This window comes from Oncorhynchus nerka, linkage group LG15, assembly GCF_034236695.1.
Source record: "Oncorhynchus nerka isolate Pitt River linkage group LG15, Oner_Uvic_2.0, whole genome shotgun sequence".
Classification (NCBI taxonomy): Eukaryota; Metazoa; Chordata; class Actinopteri; order Salmoniformes; family Salmonidae; genus Oncorhynchus; species Oncorhynchus nerka.
Window position 1 is genome coordinate 92,743,619 of NC_088410.1, and position 18,960 is coordinate 92,762,578.

Here is an 18,960-nt window from a genome sequence, read left to right on the forward strand (position 1 = left end):
CACCCCGTCAGAGAAAACAACCAAAGCAGCATTCATTATCTGGCAGGAGGCAGGCGGGATCACAGCCAGGGTCAGTCATGTTGCTCCAGACCTGCTTAGGTTGAAATGAGTATGTCTGTATTCCATCAGCATAGCATAGCATGGCAAACTAGCATAGAATAGCATGGCAAATAGCATAGCATGGCAAACTCCTATCGCTGAGACTGAGGTGTGTCCCCCTAAATGACACCCTATTCCCTATATACAGTATAGTGCACTACTTTTAACCAGGGCCCTGGGCAAAAGTCTTGCACTATATATAGGGAATAGGGTGCCATTTGGGACTAACATCTCTCCACTCCTCTGTCCATTCTCCTGCCTTCAGCTAGAGCAGCCAGCCTCTTGGAACATTTATAGAGGTTTTGAGTGTAGGGTCGTGCAATGTATGACCTCCCTGTAGTGGAAAAGAGTGCGTCATCATTATGCATTCTTACAGAGACACCTCATCAGAGGTCACATCACTCTTCCTGTTTTATTTTTATTTCACCCTTATTTAACCAGGTAGGCCAGTTGAGAACAAGTTCTCATTTACAACTGCGACCTGGCCAAGATAAAGCATAGTAGTGCAACAAAAAACAACAACACAGAGTTACACATGGGATAAACAAACGTACAATCAAAAACACAATAGAAAAATATATGTACAGTGTGTGCAAATGTAGTAAGGAGATAAATAGGCCAATAGTGGCGAAGTAATTACAATTTAGAAATTAACACTGGAGTGATAGATGAGCAGATGAGGATGTGCAGGTAGAAATACTGGTGTGCAAAAGAGCAGAAAAACAAATATGGGATGAGGTCGGTAGATAGTTGGATGGGCTATTTACAGATGGGCTATTTAAAGATGTGCTATTTACAGCTGCAGCGATCTGTAGGATGCTCTGACAGTTGATGCTTAAAGTTAGTGAGGGAGATATAAGTCTTCAGTGATTTTTGCAATTCGGTCCAGTCATTGGAAAGGAAAGGCGGCCAAAGGAGGTGTTGGCTTTGGGCATGACCAGTAAAATATAGCTGCTGGAGCGAGTGCTACGGGTGGGTGTTGCTATGGTGACCAGTAAGCTGAGATAAGGCAGAACTTTACCTAGCAAAGACTTATAGATGACCTGGAGCCAGTGGGTTTGGAGACGAATATGTAGCGAGGACCAGCCAACGAGAGCATACAGGTTGCAGTGGTGGGTGGTATATGAGGCTTTGGAGTAGAGTGTTGGAGGCTATTTTGTAAATGACATCACCAAAGTCGAGGATCGGTAGGATAGTCAGTTTTACGAGGGTATGTTTGGCAGCATGAGTGAAGGATGCTTGGTTGCAAAATAGGAAGCCGATTCTAGATTTAATTAGGGATTGGAGATACTTACTATGAGTCTGGGTTTACAATCTAGCCAGACACCTAGGTATTTATAGTTGTCCACATATTCTAAGTCAGAACCCTCCAGAGTAGTGATGCTAGTCTGGAGGGTGGGGGCAGCGATCTGTTGAAGAGCATGCATTACGTTTTACTTGCATTTAAGAGCAGTTGGAGGCCACGGGAAAAGTGTTGTGTGGCATTGAAGCTCGTTTGGAGGTTTGTTAACACAGTGTCCAAAGAAGGGCCATACAGAATGGTGTCATCTGCGTAGAAGTGGATCAAAGAATCACCCGCAGAAAGAGCAACATCATTGATACAGAGAAAAGAGTCGGCCCGAGAATTGAACCCTGTGGCACCCCTATAGACTGCCAGAGGTCCGGACAATAGGTCCTCCGATTTGACACACTGAACTTTATCTATGAAGTAGTTTGTGAACCAGACGAGGCAATCATTAGAGAAACCAAGGCTGTTGAGTCTGCTGATAAGAATACGGTGGTTGACAGAGTCAAAAGCCTGGGCCAGGTCGATGAAGACGGCTGCACAATACTGTCTTTTATCGATGGCGGTTATGATATTGTTTAGGACCTTGAGCGTGGCTGAGGTGCACCCATGACCAGCTCGGAAATCGGATTGCATAGTGGAGAAGGTACGGTGGGATTCGAAATGGTCGGTGATCTGTTTGTTCAATTGGCTTTTGAAGACTTTAGAAAGGCAGGGTGATATAGGTCTGTAACAGTTTGGGTCTAGAGTGTCTCCCCCTTTGAAGAGGGGGATGATCGCGGCCGCTTTCCAATCTTTAGGAATCTCAGACGATACGAAAGAGGGGTTGAACAGGCTAGCATTAGGGGTTGCAACAATGGCGGCGGATTGTTGAAGAGAGCATTCAGATTTTGCAGCTCTATCGGAGCATCAGCTGTCTGGATTTGGGTGAAGGAGAAGCGGGGGGGGGGGGCTTGCTGCGAGGGGTGCCGGGCAGTTGACCGTGGTAGGGGTAGCCAGCATGGCCAGCCGTAGAGAAATGCTTATTGAAATTCTCGATTATCGTGGATTTATTGGTGGTGACAGTATTTCCTAGCCTCAGTGCAGTGGGCAGCTGGGAGGAGGTGTTCTTATTCTCCATGGACTTTACAGTGTCCCAAAGCGTTTTGGAATTAGTACTGCAGGATGCAAATTTCTGTTTGAAAAAGCTAGCCTTTGCTTTCCTAACTGTCTGTGTATATTGGTTCCTGACTTCCTTGAAAAGTTGCATATCGCGGGGACTATACGATGCTAGTGCAGTACGCCACTGAATCAGAAATGAAAATCATGTATATATGGTGGATAGTGCACTCTGATTCTTTTCTTGAACACAGAGAGACCACTGCTTTAGGAGAACACCTCCTGAACACAGAGAGACCACTGCTTTAGGAGAACACCTCCAGAACACAGAGAGACCACTGCTTTAGGAGAACACCTCCTGAACACAGAGAGACCACTGCTTTAGGAGAACACCTCCTGAACACAGAGAGACCACTGCTGTCAGATCAGACAAGATGGCACTGAAAAACATGGCTGACGTTTCTCCCAACCAATTGTGCTGTTTTGTTAGCTTTTTTTTGTGTTCGGTGTAACTTATTTTTTTACGTATTGTGTACATAATGTTGCTGCTATCGTCTCTTTTGATAAAAACTTCTGGACATCAGAACAGTGACAACTCACGAGGACTGGAAAAAGCGTTTTCTTTTAACGAGTCCGAAGAGAAGGATATCCTGCTTTCACTGGAACAGGCCCAGATCCACACCTTTCACTGGAACAGGCCCAGATCCACACCCTTCACTGGAACAGGCCCAGATCCACACCTTTCACTGGAACAGGCCCAGATCCACACCTTTCACTGGAACAGGCCCAGATCCACACCTTTCACTGGAACAGGCCCAGATCCACACCTTTCACTGGAACAGGCCCAGATGCACACCCTTCACTGGAACAGGCCCAGATGCACACCCTTCACTGGAACAGGCCCAGATCCACACCTTTCACTGGAACAGGCCCAGATCCACACCCTTCACTGGAACAGGCCCAGATCCACACCCTTCACTGGAACAGGCCCAGATTTCACTGGAACAGGCCCAGATCCACACCTTTCACTGGAACAGGCCCAGATCCACACCTTTCACTGGAACAGGCCCAGATCCACACCCTTCACTGGAACAGGCCCAGATCCACACCCTTCACTGGAACAGGCCCAGATCCACACCTTTCACTGGAACAGGCCCAGATCCACACCTTTTCAGTGAAGAAAAGAAGCAGGAAAAAAGGCTGCAGATCGGACATCCTTCTGAAGATCCGTAGGCGAACAAGTAAACTCCCACTGCCATCTGTTCTTCTTGCTAACGTGCAATCATTGGATGATAAAATTTATGACCTACGAGTAAGATTATCCTACCAACGGGACAATAAAAACTGTAACATCTTATATTTCACCGAGACGTTACTGAGCAAAGATACAGACAATATAGAGCTGGAGGGATGTTCCCTGCACCGGCAGAACAGAGATGCTACCTCTGGTACGACGAGGGGTGGGGGTGTGTGTCTATTTGTCAATAACTGCTGGTGCACGATGTCTAATATTAAAGAATTCTTGAGGTATTGCTTGCCTGAGGTAGAGGACCTTATGATAAGCTGTAGACCTCACTATGACATTTACATTTACATTTAAGTCATTTAGCAGATGCTCTTATCCAGAGCGACTTACGACTTATCTACCAAGAGAGTTCTCATCTATATTATTCTTAGCTGTCTATTTACCATCACAGAATGAAGCTGGTAGTAAGACTGCTCTCAACCAGCTCTATAAGGCGATAAGCAAACAAGACAATGCTCATCCAGAAGCAACGCTCCTAGTGGCCGGGGACTTTAATGCAGGCAAACATAAATCAGTTTTACCAAATTTTAGCAGCATGTCACATGTGCAACCAGAGAAAAAAAAAACTCTAGACCACCTATACTCCACACACAGAGATGCATGCAAAGCTCTCCCTCGCCCTCCATTTGGGAAATCTGACCATAATTCTATCCTCCGGATTCCAGTTTACAAGCAAAAACTAAAGCAGAAAGTACCAGTGAACCGCTCAATATGGAAGTGGTCAGATGACGCAGATGCTAAGCTACAGGATTGGGCAAGACGGATTACCAGGACGTGTACTCAAAGCATGCGCTGACCAACTGGCAAGTGTCTTCACTGACATTTTCAACCTCTCCCTGACCGAGACTGTAATAACTACATGTTTAAAGCAGACCACCATAGTCCCTGTGCCCAAGGAAGCGAAGGTAACCTGCCTAAATGATTACCGCCCGGTGGCACTCACGTCGGTGGCCATGTAGTGCTTTGAAAGGCTGGTCATGGCTCACATCAACAGCATCCTCCCAGACACCCTAGACCCACTCCAATTCACATGCCGCCCAAACAGATCCACAGGTGAGGCAATCTCAATCGCACTCCACACCACTTTCTCACCTGGACAAAAGGAACACCTATGTGAGAATGCTGTTCATTGACTATAGCTCAGCGTTCAACACCATAATGCCCACGAAGCTCATCACTAAGCTAAGGACTCTGGGACTAAACACCTCCCTCTGCAACTGGATCCTGGACTTCCTGACGGGCCGCACCCAGGTGGTAAGAGTAGGCAACAACACATCTGCCACACTGATCCTCCACACTGGGGCCCCTCAGGGGTGTGTACTTAGTCCCCTCCTGTATTCCCTGTTCACCCACGACTGCGTGGCCAAAAACGACTCCAACACCATCACTAAGTTTGCTGACGACACAACAGTGGTAGGCCTGATCACGACAACGATGAGGGGCCTATAGGGAGGAGGTCAGAGAACTGTCAGTGTGGTGCCAGGACAACAACCTCTCCCTCAATATGAGCAAGACTAAGGAGCTGATCGTGGACTACAGGAAAAGGCGGCCCGAACAGGCCCCTATTATTATCGACAGGGCTGTAGTGAGGAAGGTCAAGAGTTTCAAGTTCCTTGGTGTTCACATCACCAACAAACTATCATGGTCCAAACACACCAAGACAGTTGTGAAGAGGGCACGACAACACCTTTTCCCCATCAGGAGACTGAAAATATTTGGCATGGATCCCCAGATCCTCAAAAAGTTAAACAGCTGCACCATTGAGAGCATCCTGACCGGTTGCATCACCGCCTGGTATGGAAACTGCTCTGCATCTGACCGTAAGGCGCTACAGAGGGTAGTGCAAACAGCCCAGTACATCACTGGGGCCAAGCTTCCTGCCATCCAGGACCTATATAATAGGCGGTGTCAGAGGAAAGTCTAAAATTGTCAGAGACTCCAGTCACCCAAGTTGTAGACTGTTTTCTCTGCTACCGCACGGCAAGCGGTACCGGAGCGCCAAGTCTAGGACCAAGAGGCTCCTCAACAGCTTCTACCCCCAAGCCATATGACTGCTGAACAATTAATAAAATCGCAAACGGACAATTTACATGGACCCCCTCCCTTTTTGTACACTGCTGCTACTCGCTGTTTATTTATGTATAGTCACTTCACGCCCCCTACAGTACATGTAAAAATGACCTCAACTAACCTGTACCCCAGCACACTGACTCGGTACCGGTGCCCTCTGTAAATAACCTCATTATTGTTATTGTTACTTTTCATTAAAGTCAACATGGTAAATATTTTCTTAAATCTTCTCGATCTGCGCTGTTGGTTAACGGCCTTCTTAGGGAAGTGGGACACCAGCAAACAACATCCGGTGAAATTGGAGGGCGCACAATTCAAATAAATAATCGGAATATTAAACATTCATGAACACACAAGTATCTTGTACACAAGTAAAGCTTAAATTCTTGTTAATCTAACTGAGTTGTCCGATTTCAAATCAAATGTTATTTGTCACATACACATGGATAGCAGATGTTAATGCCAGTGTAGCTAAATGCTTGTGCTTCTAGTTCCGACAGTGCAGTAATATCTAACAGGTAATCTAACCTAACAATTTCACAACAACTACCTTATACACGTGTGTAAAGGAATGAATAAGAATATGTACATAAAAATACATGAATGAGTGATGGCTGAACGGCATAGGCAAGATGCAGTAGATGGTATAGAGTACAGTATATACATATGAGAAATGTAGGGTATGTAAACATTATATAAAGTGGCATTGTTTAAACTGGCTAGTGATACATTTTTCATTATTAAAGTGGCTGGAGTTGAGTCAGTGTGTTGGCAGCAGCCACTCAATGTTAGTGGTGATGGCCTTGAGATAGAAGCTGTTTTTCAGTCTCTCTGTCCCTGCTTTGATGCACCTGTACTGACCTCGCCTTCTGGATGATAGCGGGGTGAACAGAAAGTGGCTCGGGTGGTTGTTGTCCTTGATGATCTTTATGGCCTTCCTGTGACATCGGGTGGTGTAGGTGTCCTGGAGGGCAGGTAGTTTGCCCCCGGTGATGCGTTGTGCAGACCTCACTACCCTCTGGAGAGCCTTACGGTTGTGGGTGGAGCAGTTGCCGTACCAGGCAGTGATACAGCCCGACAATTGTGCATCTGTAAAAGTTTGAGTGTTTTTGGTGACAAGCTGAATTTCTTCAGCCTCCGGAGGTTGAAGAGGCACCGCTGCGCAATCTTCACCACGCTGTCTGTGTGGGTGGACCAATTAATTTTGTCCGTGATGCGTTTTGCCGAGGAACTTAAAACTTTCCACCTTCTCCACTACTGTTCCATCAATGTGGATAGGGGGCTGCTCCCTCTGCTGTTTCCTGAAGTCCACGATCGTCTCCTTTGTTTTGTTGACGTTGAGTGTGAGGTTATTTTCCTGACACCACACTCCGAGGATCCTCACTTCCTCCCTGTAGGCCATGTCATCCTTGTTGGTAATCAAGCCTACCACTGTAGTGTCGTCTGAAAACTTGATGATTGAGTTGGAGGCGTGCATGGCCACACAGTCATGGGTGAACAGGGAGTACCGGAGAGGGCGGAGAACGCACCCTTGTGGGGCCCCGGTGTTGAGGCTCAGCGGGGTGGAGATGTTGTTACCTACCCTCACCACCTGGGGGCGGCCCGTCAGGAAGTCCAGGACCCAGTTACACAGGGTGGGGTCGAGATGACGAGTTTGGAGGGTACTATGGTGTTAAATGCTGAGCTGTAGTCGATGAACAGCATTCTTACAGGTATTTCTCTTGTCCAGATGGGATAGGGCAGTGTGCAGTGTGATTGCGATTGCGTCGTCTGTGGACCTATTGGGGCGGTAAACAAATTGGAGTGGGTCTAGGTTGTCAGGTAGGGTGGAGGTGATATGGTCCTTGACTTGTCTCTCAAGGCACTTCATGATGACGGATGTGAGTGCTACGGGGCGATAGTCATTTAGCTCAGTTACCTTCACTTTCTTGGGAACAGGAACAATGGTGGCCCTCTTGAAGATTGTGGGAACAGCAGACTGGGGATAAGGATGCTGGGGATGTCGTCTGGACTGGCAGCCTTTCGAGGGTTAACACGTTTAAATGTTTTACTCATGTTGGCTGCAGTGAAGGGTAGCCCACAGGTTTTGGTAGCGGGCCGTGTCAGTGGCACTGTGTTGTCCTCAAAGAGAGCAAAGAAGTTGTTTAGTTTGTCTGGGAGCAAGACATGGTGGTCCACGAAGGGGCTGGTTTTCCTTTTGTATTCTTTGATTGACTGTAGACCCTGCCACATACCTCTCGTGTCTGAGACGTTGAATTGCGACTCTACTTTGTCTCTATACTGACGCTTAGCTTGTTTGATTGCCTTGCGGAGGGAATAGCTACACTGTATTTGGTCATGTTTCCGGTCACCTTTCCCTGATTAAAAGCAGTGGTTTGCGCTTTCAGTTTTGCGCGAATGATGCCATCAATCCATGGTTTATGGTTGGGGAATGTTTTAATAGAGGCTGTGGGTCCAACATCACCTTGCTAATAAACTCGCTCACCGAATCAGCGAATTCATCAATGTTATTGTCCAACGCTATGCGGAACATATCCCAGTCCAAGTGATCAAAGCAATCTTGAAGCGTGGAATCCGATTGTTCGGACCAGCGTTGAACAGACCTGAGCACAGGCAGTTCCTGTTTTAGTTTCTGTCTATAGGCTGGGAGCAACAAAATAGAGTCGTGGTCAGATTTTCCGAAAGAAGGGCGGGGGAGGGCTTTATATATCACAGAAGTTGATCCAGGGTTTTGCCAGCCCGGGTCGCGCATTTGATATGCTGATAATATTTAGTAAGCCTTGTTTTCAGATTAGCCTTGTTAAAATCCCCAGCAACAATAAATGCAGCCTCAGGATATTTACATAGAGTCAAATTAAGTTCTTTCAGGGCCGTCGATGTGTCTGATTGGGGTGTACATGACTGTAATTATGATCGAAGATAATTATCTTGGTAGATAATGCGGTCGGCATTTGATTGTAAGGAATTCTAGGTGAGGTGAACAAAAGGACTTGAGTTCCTGTATGTTCTTATGATCACACCATGTCTTGTTAATTTACAATAGGCTTTACGCCGAAAGCATACCATGCGATTATCTGAGGACAGCGCCTGTCACGAACCGGCTCAAAGCCCGTAACAAAGGGAGACAACGTGGAGATAAGGAGTAGCAAAACATATATTTATTAACTAAATAACTAAGTATAATATACAATGGTGTGTGTAATCAGTAATCAGTAGTGTAAGTGAGTGTTTTGCATGCATGAATGTGATAAAGCAGGGTGTTGAAAGGTGCCAAAGCAAACAAACAAAAGGCCACCAAGAACCACAACACAATCTACAAAGGTGTCTGCATGGAGAGAGTCCCCTCCATGAATGTGGAAGAGGTCTATTTATCCTGGGAGACACCTGGCCCAGGTGTTTCCCATGTAGCTGACGACCCTCCCAACTCCGCCCACCGGCATCCTAATAAGGGAACAAGAACAAAGACAGAATACGGCAGACAGAGTGGGAGGGTCGTCACATTCCCCCATAAAACCGGGACCAGCAAGGACCCCGGAACAACATACCAGCCTCCCGCGTCCCAAATTGACACAGGCCTCCCCCCAAATTGACACAGGCCTCCCGCGTCCCAAATTGACACAGGCCTCCCGCGTCCCAAATTGACGAGGGGTTATGTGTTCACATCTCCACCTGCACCAACCAACCTCCTCCTCCCCAGACCTCAGCAACCTTTGTGCATAGGAAGCAATATTTTAAGAGGAAAGAAGAACACAAGACCAGGAGGGAACAGACAGGAAAGATAGAACATGACAACCCGAAACAATGGTCAGTCACGTAAACATTCAGGAACATGGCACAAAAGACCAACAGCTACAAACTCCAACGAAAAGAACATCAGGGTCCTTCTTAATTTTTACAACTCCCAACGATTCATAGTCACTTCCAACGATTCATAGTCACTTCCAACGATTCATAGATTTCACGTGCCCTACTCGTCAGTGGCACCTGCCAATAGCCTTTTAACAGGTCAAATTTGCTCACAAACTTAGCTGCACCGACTTGATCAACACAGTCCTCCATCCGAGGAAGAGGAAATGAATCTGGCTTTGTGACACTGTTTACCTTACGGTAGTCCGTACAAAAAACGGTTTGTTCCATCCGGTTTACTGACCAAGATACAGGGAGAAACCCAACTGGAGAAAGAAGGCTCTGCTATCTTACTCTCCAGCATGTACTTGACCTCAGCATCCAGACAACGTAATTTCTCTGAAGAAACTCTATAGAACCGCTGACGAATGGGGTCAGCACCTCCAATGTCAATATCATGTTCTATTAAGTTTGTACGTGTAGGTGTATCAGAAAACAAACCTGGAAATCTCTGAATCAGACCAACCATTTCTTTCCGCCCATCAACAGGTAGGTGAGTGAGAAGACCGTCTAAAATATCCAGTGTTTCTGAATTTTTCAATCTACCCTGCAATATACAATCGTCAGGACCAGGAACATCTTCCTCCTCATGCACAGATCTAGCACGACAAGAACCCAAGGAAACAACGGTAGCCAAAAGAACAGGTTTTACCGTCCTCTGTAGAATCCCACTGTTCAGTCTCAGAGGAAGGTGCATAATAGGTTTTTAACAGATTTACATGGCACAGCTGGTGTGCTTTCCTCCGTTCTGGAGTGGCAACTAGATAATTTTGCTCAGTGTACTGGCGCACCACTGTATATGGACCTTGAAACTTGGCTTGAAAAGGAGAACCAACAATTGGCAGCAGAGCAAGAACCTGGTCACCTGGACTAAAGTGACGAGGCTCAGTTCGGCGATCAAATATGCCCTTCATCCTCTCCTGTGAAGATGATAACTTCTCTTTAGCCATTTCACCAGCGGCGTACAGCCGTCGCCGGAAATCACACACATACGATAACAGGGACTGAGGAGGCTCGGGAGACTTCCAGTCATCCTGGAGAACAGATAAAAGTCCACGCACCCTATGTCCAAACACAAGGTCATTTGGACTGAAACCTGTGCTCTCCTGTGAAACTTCCCTAGCGGCTAACAGTAACCAAGGCAACCCCTCCTCCCAATCCTTATCCATCTCAGTACAATAAGCTCTCAACAAAGACTTAAGTGTTTGATGGAAACGTTCCAGTGCTCCTTGACTTTGCGCGTGATAGGCGCTAGACAAATTGTGTTTAATATGGAGCTGTTGAAGAACCTGACCAAACAGATTAGAGGTAAAATTAGATCCTTGATCACTCTGAATGACCTTAGGGATTCCAAACAATGAGAGAAACTGAGTCAAAGCTTTTAACACCGATTTAGTCGTGATAGATCGGAGAGGATAGGCAGCAAGAAACCTAGTGGTCTGACACATCACAGTGAACAGGTAACTGCTACCCTTTTTAGAACGAGGCAGAGGACCCACACAGTCAATAATCAGATACTCAAAAGGTTGGCTGAGTACAGGAATAGGAAACAATGGTACTGGTTTAATAGCTTGATTAGGCTTACCAGTTAATTGACAGGTGTGACAAGTTTTGATAAAATCAGAAACATCCCTCTTTAATCTAGGCCAAAAGAAATGTCTTAATATGCGATTGTAGGTTTTCCTCACCCCCATATGTCCAGCAACGTCGCTGTGAGAAGTTTCCAACACCAACTCACGAAGCTTAACTGGTACAACAACCTGACTAATTGCCTCCCCCAGAAAAACACTATCATGAGACACCCACTTTCTCATCAGGACATCCTCTTGGAGAAAATAGCCATGGGCGACATCTCCCAACTGTTCTATTGGCACAATTTGATCACGCAACTCTTCCAACGTGGGGTCATCCGTTGCGCATTGATTAGATCTGAGCGGGTTACAGATAACGGGATAACAGGGAAAACAGTGACATACTTTGTATTATTATCATTAGTCGGCGCAGTGACCAGTTCGCCACGGCTCATAGAACGTGTCACTGCACACGCAGAGAACACCTCTGGGAAACTCTGTACACTCTCATCAGGAATCCCAACAAATGACGGCTTAGTGGAAACCACTAGAGATGGAAACACGACAGGCCATACACGCTCACCAGCCAAGTTATTCCCAAGGATAACATCGATACCCTCAATAGGCAACGAAGGACGCACACCCACAACAACTTCACCCTGCACCAGCCCACAATCCAACATCAGTTTATGCAATGGAACTGACAGAGTGTTCAAACCTATTCCCCTAATTAGAACACTATTCCCGAATCAGTCTCAGCAGAAAAGGGTAACACAGACTCCAACACAAATGATTCAGAGGCACCTGTGTCTCTCAGGATCTTCACTGGCACTAGGTCTTTACTTCCTAACATAGACACAAAACCTTCCGTAATGAAAGGTAAATAGTCTGGATCAATATGGACTTTCACATTCTCCTGGGCCTGAGGAAATGAGTCATGAATGAACTGATGTGGAACAGGTGCAGCTAACGCAGTAGGCTTAGATTTAGCGTAAGCACCCTTTGACCTGAGAAGTGGACATTCGTTTTTCCAATGACCTGAACCTTGACAGTAGTGACACTCCTGCCCAAAGTCAGCTTTACCATGGGAGTCAGGTTCAACCCTAGTTGAATAGAACTCTGCCGGAGAACCAAGGTATCTCGGTGAGCGAAGCCCAAATCTATCCGAACGCCCCCACTCTTTCCGAATACGGGGCTCTGCAAAGACACTTTTGTGAGTCAACACATACTCGTCCGCCAAAACCGCAGCTTCAGCAACATTCTTTACTTTCTGTTCATTAATATACGTGGTAATACGATCAGGAATTGTGTCCTTAAATTGCTCTAACATAATCAGATCACACAGCCCTTGGAAAGTCACAACTGCAGAGGCGGAACACCAGCGATTAAACTGTAAAGATAACTGTCGCGCAAACTCAACATGAGTCTGGTTATCATCCCTTTTTAAAGTTCTAAATCGTTGGCGGTAAGCCTCAGGGACCAATTCATAAATCTGTAACACAGCTGTTTTAACTTTATCATAACTGGCACTGTTGTGTACACTAAGATCTGAATATGCTTCCTGCGCTTTACCAGTCAGCACACACTGCAACATTAAAGTGCGGTCAGAATCAGGCCAACTCCTAGCGTCAGCAACCCGCTCAAACAACGAAAAGAATGTCTCGGGGTCCCTTTCATTAAACCGAGGCAATAACCGTAAGTTCCCAACAATATCAAATGTCTCTGGGGCAGGACCAAAAGCGGAACTACCCCTAGGTAAATCTGGGTCACCTTCCCAAAACAAACTCTCCCCTGAGATCTTTCCTTCCCTAACCAACTCTATACGTTCTTGTTGCAACTTGATTTTAGCACGCTCCATTTCTTGTTTAAATGCCAATTCCTTTTCATATTTTACACGATCATGCTCTAGCTTCTCACGATCATGCTCCCGATCATGCTCTCTCTTCTCACGATCATGCTCCAGCTGTAACAAAAGCAGTTCTTTCTGCTGTTCAAAAATAAGGCTACTAGGACTAACCGATGGAATGGCCATTGTAACGTTATGGGGGGACGACAAATCCTCAGCAGAGGATTGGCCCGGTGGTAACTTCAAGAATACCACTCTCCATCAGATTGGCCTTCAATATCAACCTAATAGAATTCTTTAGACGTTTATCACTAATCTCAACCTTGTAGTGTTCCGCGACCTTTAACAGCTGTTCTTTCGTACCTAAATCTAACAATTCCTCTGATGGAGAGCGAATGAACTTATCTACATAAGACTCCATAATCACACAAAAAAAAATTCTGGCTCTTCCCTTCTGCTGAGCACACCAGACCACAACCCGAGAATTGACAATCACCCTGAGCACCACAGAAGAGAGATGAGATACGGAGCTTCCCCAAAACCTACAATAACTCAACCCCCCCCCCGAGACAACTGCTCAGTCCACAGACACCACACAAAAATAACAAACATTAACCATGCCCAACATATTCCAAAAAATGAAACACGTCGCTAAACCTATCAGGGGAAAAAGGCTATAGCTCCGGGTAGCAAGTTCCACTACCCTACCCAAATCTCCCACCGAGGTACACAGCAGATTACTCACCTCAGACTGACGTCCCAACAGAAAGTAGAACAAGAGTTCAGGCTAGGCAGGGCCTGGAAACTAACCATTAAAGTCTCTCCAACACAGCACACAAACCAAACAACAAAGGCAACCAATACTGGGCCGATCACACTCAAACACCATATTCAAACCAAACACGTACCTCCACGGTCTCCCAAACCAATAGTTCAAAGATCCCGGATGAGCCCCCACTTGTCACGAACCGGCTCAAAGCCCGTAACAAAGGGAGACAACGTGGAGATAAGGAGTAGCAAAACATATATTTATTAACTAAATAACTAAGTATAATATACAATGGTGTGTGTAATCAGTAATCAGTAGTGTAAGTGAGTGTTTTGCATGCATGAATGTGATAAAGCAGGGTGTTGAAAGGTGCCAAAGCAAACAAACAAAAGGCCACCAAGAACCACAACACAATCTACAAAGGTGTCTGCATGGAGAGAGTCCCCTCCATGAATGTGGAAGAGGTCTATTTATCCTGGGAGACACCTGGCCCAGGTGTTTCCCATGTAGCTGACGACCCTCCCAACTCCGCCCACCGGCATCCTAATAAGGAAACAAGAACAAAGACAGAATACGGCAGACAGAGTGGGAGGGTCGTGGATAAAATCCTTCTTTATATTCCAAAATGTCTGTTTAGTTGGCGCCACCGATTTCAGCAATCCACTCATTCAACATGCAGACAAAGGAATCCAAAAAGCTACTACTAAACTTCATCCAAACAAGTCAAACAATGTTTCTATTTAATCCTCAGGTACTCTAAAATGTCAATAAACTATTATATTTCATACAGAAAGTAGTATGTTCAATAGGAAAGGAAATATTAGTAAGAGCGTGCGCTCTCCCTCGCGCGCCCGAAAGACTGATATTGTTCCGGTACTCTTCTCACCAAACCTCACCCCTCCCTCAAAAAACAAGCCTGAAACCTTGAATAAAGACTGTTGACATCTAGTGGAAGCCATAGGAATTGCATTCTGGGAGACGGATTTACATAGGAACAATAGGTTTCCATTATAAGAGTCTGGGACCTAAAAAAACAACATTATGGTTGGATTTTAACCTGCCATTTCAATTACGTTATAGTCTCAGGCATTATTTTAATAGTTTTAGAAACGTCAAAGTGTTTTCTATCCAATGCTATCAATTATATGCATATCCTGGCTTCTGGCCCCGAGTACTTTGGGCATGTCAGTCAGGCAGAAATTCAGGAAACTAGACCCTATCCCAGAGAAGATTTATTAAGGGCTTTGTAAGTAAGCATTTCATGGTAAAGTCTACACTTGTTGTATATCGGCGCATGTGACAAATAAAGTTTGATTTGATTTTAGGAGAACGATGGCTGATGACCAACTGATGTAAAGAGCTGCCAAACGTATTGACTATTTAACTATTGACTTAATGAATCTCATTTTCCCATAGTCTTTTGCTGAGCACCTCTCCTTCCCCATCTTAATGAATCTCATTTTCCCATAGTCTTTTGCTGAGCACCTCTCCTTCCCCATCAATCTCTCTCTATCCTTGATTCATCGCTGCGTGTTGAAAGACAGTGATAATTACCGTTGATTATGATGAGGTACAAAACGGCAATTTCCTCCTCACCTGTGAAATTCTTATTTATGTAAACTCACAGATTTTTCTGGGCAGGGCACATCAGAATCAGAATGAATCAGCTGTGTTCTAGAATCCACACTTGCTACTAGCTAGTTTCTAGAATGACTCATTCTATAATGTTTTTTTGGCCATCATTTCTAAATGATATGTTAGTGTGGACAGTAGATATTGACATATAGTAACATCCAAAGCCATATATTTACATATAGATATGGCTCTGGGTACACAGTTTGAACTTATAAGCGAATGTAGAGGACATTCAAAGTCAAGTTCAATCAAAAACGTGATTTACCTGTGTTATATAATATACTCGGTGGCCAGTTCATTAGGTACAACACCCCGTTCACAGAAATGGTTTGCTCCTACAGACAGTGAGTCACTTGGCTGTGGCTTGCTATGTAAAGCAGGCAGACAGGCATCGAGGCATTCAGTTACTGCTTGATTGAACGTTAGAGTGGGCAAAACAAGTGACCTAACCCCTTTTGAGCTTGGCATGGTCATCAGCGCCAGGTGCGCCGATTCCAGTGTCTCAGAAATGGCCGAGCTCCTGGGCTTTTCACGCACGACAGTGTGTAAGGTTAACAGAGAATGACGCAACAAACAAAAAACATCCATTCATCGGCAGTCCTTTGGGCAATAACAGCTCATTGATGAGAGGTTGAAGGAGAATGGAAAGAGTTGTGCAAGCTAACATTCCAAAAAAACAGGAAAATAAAGGCAGAGTACAACAGTGGTGTGCAGAACAGCATCTCGGGAACATTGGACCTTTAACAAAACGGTGGCTACATCCCAAACGGCACCTTCTTCCCTAGATAGTGCACTACTTTTGACCAGGGCCCATAGGTCGCTGGTCAAAAGTAGTGCACTATGTAGTGAATAGTTGTGTCATTTGGGACTCAACCTGTGTCTCATTATTTCTGTATTATAGCACCGTGTCACTGTGTCCCTCTGTCCAGTTGGGTCGGGCTGTCTGGACAGATTCTATTTTATTTTATAGCACTGTGTCTCTCTCTGTCCAGTTGGGTCGGGCTGTCTGGACAGATTCTATTTTATTTTATAGCACTGTGTCTCTCTCTGTCCAGTTGGGTCGGGCTGTCTGGACAGATTCTATTTTATTTTATAGCACTGTGTCTCTCTGTCCAGTTGGGTCGGGCTGTATGGACAGATTCTATTCTATTTTATAGCACTGTCTCTCTCTGTCCAGTTGGGTCGGGCTGTCTGGACAGATTCTATTTTATTTTATAGCACTGTCTCTCTCTGTCCAGTTGGGTCGGGCTGTCTAGACTGATTCTATTTTATTTTATAGCACTGTGTCTCTCTCTGTCCAGTTGGGTCGGGCTGTCTAGACTGATTCTATTTTATTTTATAGCACTGTGTCTCTCTCTGTCCAGTTGGGTCGGGCTGTCTAGACTGATTCTATTTTATTTTTGCTTTATAGCACCGTGTCACTTTGTATCTCTCTGTCCGGTTGTGTCGGGCTGTCTGGACAGGATCTATTTCTCCCGAGGTATGACCTTAGTGACCAGGGATGATAATAGCCATTGATTGGCCAGTAATGCAGCGATTGCAGACCTTTAAGTTCCTTAACACCAGTAAAGTAATTAACTTTCCAAAATGCAAAGCTCGACAAAACTACACAATTATCTACCTTTCCATCTGACAGGTACTGTGAGCCGTACCACAGGTGATGCACACGCACACGCACACACACACCTTTTCCTGTTGGGATGTTAACATTAGACCCTGCTTACTGTGCACGGCCTAATATTACATCATCAGGCCGCATCACATATTCACTGTGTATATTCTCATTACCAAGTCAGTGTCTGTCCTGAGATTGGAAAGTTGGGGGTTCGATCCCTGGTCGAGACATTCCAAATACTCAAAAAAATAGACCCGATGCCTCTCTCACTCAGCATTAAAAGAGATGGATTTGAGGTAAGGGTGTGTATTTCTACAGTACATCAAGCTGCCCAATGCAACAAAACAAAAAACAGGAGATCGGCTCCTGGGCAGTTCTGGCTCTGACAAGGCTTACTTACTTACTTATATTCCCAGTACAACACTTTCTAGAATACGATTTGCTACCCATCTTGTAAAAGTACAATGAATGTCACCCTCTCTCCCAGCTTATGCCCAACCAAGAATAGAATAATAGACATGACATAGATTCATAGATTCAACAAATACGACACAAGATGAGTGTATTGGTTTTGTTTTCCATGTCTGCATTAGCACTAGGTACACTGTGACCTAAAAGGGATATACTTAAAAGTTAATATGAACTCCACAACCCTATAAAAGAACAGCTTGGATGAAATCGTACAGCGAGTGGCCTGTGTTAGCCTCTGGCCTGGATTCAAATAGTAGTTGAAATAATTTGAAATACTTTAGCTGTGCTTGGCTCAGCTTGCCTATTGCAACGGAACCAATAGAAAACCAATTAAAATGTAAACCCCACCAATCTGGCACGCCAGGCAAGTCAAAGCTCAAAGTATTTGAATGATTTTTAAATACTTTTTGAACCCAGGTCTGGTTGGCCCCTTCCAGAGCCGATGTGATTATAGGGATTTAGCTAACCTTCTCTCCCTCCCCCGTCTTACCCTCACTCACCCCTCCCCCTCCCATCTTACCCTACCTCACCCTCCCATCGCCCTCACTCACCCCTCCTCCTCCCTCCCTCACCCGTCCTACCCCCCTTTTGTCCTCACTCACCCCTCCTCACCCGTCCTACCCTACCTTTGTCCTCACTCACCCCTCCTCCTCCCTCCCTCACCCGTCCTACCCTCCTTTTGTCCTCACTCACCCCTCCCCTCCCTCCCTCACCCGTCCTACCCTCCTTTTGTCCTCACTCACCCCTCCCCTCCCTCCCTCACCCGTCCTACCCTCCCTTTGTCCTCACTCACCCCTCCCTCCCTCACCCGTCCTACCCTACCTTTGTCCTCACTCACCCCTCCCCTCCCTGCCTCACCCGTCCTACCCTCCCTTTGTCCTCACTCACCCCCCCCCCTCCCTCCCTCCCTCACCCGTCCTACCCTAGCTTTGTCCTCACTCACCCCTCCCCTCCCTCCCTCCCTCCCTCACCCGTCCTACCCTCCTTTTGTCCTCACTCACCCCTCCCCTCCCTCACCCGTCCTACCCTCCCTTTGTCCTCACTCACCCCTCCCCTCCCTCACCCGTCCTACCCTCCCCTCCCTCCCTCACCCGTCCTACCCTAGCTTTGTCCTCACTCACCCCTCCCCTCCCTCCCTCCCTCCCTCACCCCTCCCCTAGCTTTGTCCTCACTCACCCCTCCCCTCCCTCCCTCCCTCCCTCCCTCACCCGTCCTACCCTAGCTTTGTCCTCACTCACCCCTCCCCTCCCTGCCCGTTCCTCTGACCCCCTTCTGGCTCTACGGAGCAG